Source organism: Chaetura pelagica, unplaced genomic scaffold (assembly GCF_000747805.2).
Source record: "Chaetura pelagica isolate M959 unplaced genomic scaffold, ChaPel_1.0 scaffold124, whole genome shotgun sequence".
Taxonomy (NCBI): domain Eukaryota; kingdom Metazoa; phylum Chordata; class Aves; order Apodiformes; family Apodidae; genus Chaetura; species Chaetura pelagica.
In genome coordinates, this window is record NW_009952891.1 from 2,998,646 (window position 1) to 3,000,435 (window position 1,790).

Here is a 1,790-nt window from a genome sequence, read left to right on the forward strand (position 1 = left end):
GTCTCAGGAAAGGGCACGTGCCACCACGATACAAAGTACACAAATACCAACAACATTCCCCTCAAGTACACCAATCTGATTTTTAATTTTTTTTTCCTAATTTGTAGGTATACACCAAACTGAAATATAAATAAATCACATAAGCATAATGGAAACAACAGACAAATTTAACATTTCAAAGCAAAAATATTTTTTTTCCATACTTTTTCCAGAACAGTTGGCCAATGTGTATACAAAGAGACCCCACCATCTCTTCTGCACCAGCTGACCTACAAAGCACAGGCTGCAATACATCCTGGAGAAATTTCTGAAATTCTCCACAAACTATTACAAAAAAATCTATTGAAGCAGTTAAGGTTGACACATGCAAGTTTCACCATAATTTCTCTATATCTATGCATTCTTTTCCTATTCAAGTGTACTCCATACCTCTGAAAATGCCCTAAAAATAGCAGGTTTGGGGAAGTTATCCATTCTGACCAGCACAACACAACCACTGAAATCTAGTCTCACTTTTAATGACAGGATATACCTAGAAAGAAGTCAAAACAGATAGGGCAGGGTGACAGACTCCAGGAAATCTCTCCATCTTTCACTGGTTTCTTTTGCACACAATAGACATCACAACAGCTCCAGCAGGCACAGATCTCATCCCTAGAAGCACTCTCTGCGTGCCTTGAGCTCCAGCACAGAGAAAAAGCTCTTTCCAGCCTCCTTATACCAGAAGTGATAGTGTCTGGAGGAATCACTTTCAGAAGGTATCATGACAGTCTATGAACCAGACAGCACTGACCACACATGCCTGGAAAACCAGGTCTTTCCTGAGAGAGAGAGAGAGAGAAGTTTTTGTACCCGAGTAGCAGCTGCTTTCAGCTGGGATTTGCTGGGAGTTAGCTCTTCATTGCAACTTTTAAGAGGAATGTGGATGTCTGAAAATTTGATTGTTTCTAAATTCAAGGAAAACACAGAAAACAATGTCAAGAGCTCTTTTTAAGTGATCCACTTTTAAATGTCCTGGTTTCCAAGTTATTCTACAGAGCTGCATTTCCTTCCTTCACTACGGAAGCTGTGCAGACAAACCCCTGAGCTTTGCCTGCTCTTCTACTGACAGCTACAAGCTCTTTTCAGCAAGTGAACAAATATGGCTTGACAGCATATGGTAAGCACTAGAGACAGAACCTGCTCCAGAGTGCCCTTTCCCAACAGTATGTCCTCTGCTCTCATCTACTGAAAAAGTGAAGCCACCAGGACCCCTCTGCTCCTTGCAATAGCTTGCCCTGATGAAGGAGTGGAATTGGGGGTGCTTGACTCCCAAGGGTGCCTTTAGTTTCTCTAAAGCAGCCACCAGCTCCCTGGCATCTCTCTTAGCCACCCAAGCACCCACTCATCCTGAGCACCAGGCCACAGTACTGCTCCCACCTGCAGTTTATTTCCAAAGTACTTTCTGGCACCCAAACCCTGGTGCACCCAAGGACCTCAGCACCACAGAGCATCACAGCACTCCTCTGCAATCACAGAGTTAAGCACTTACAAAACATTCCAATTACAAAACAGCTGGCCCAAAAAACTTCCTCTTCCAGCTTACTTTGCATGACTAACTTTCCACAATTCATACTGGTATTTCAATTAACACTGAAACTCAGAGGAGTTGCAACATGCATGTGACATGTCTACACAAAGGATTACAGCTTAAACATTACACTCTTGAGACTGCAGAGGAGTGACCACACTCTGCAGTGATTTGGCAGTCAATGGAGACCCAGGCATTGCTCAACTATCCCTGTGTCCTA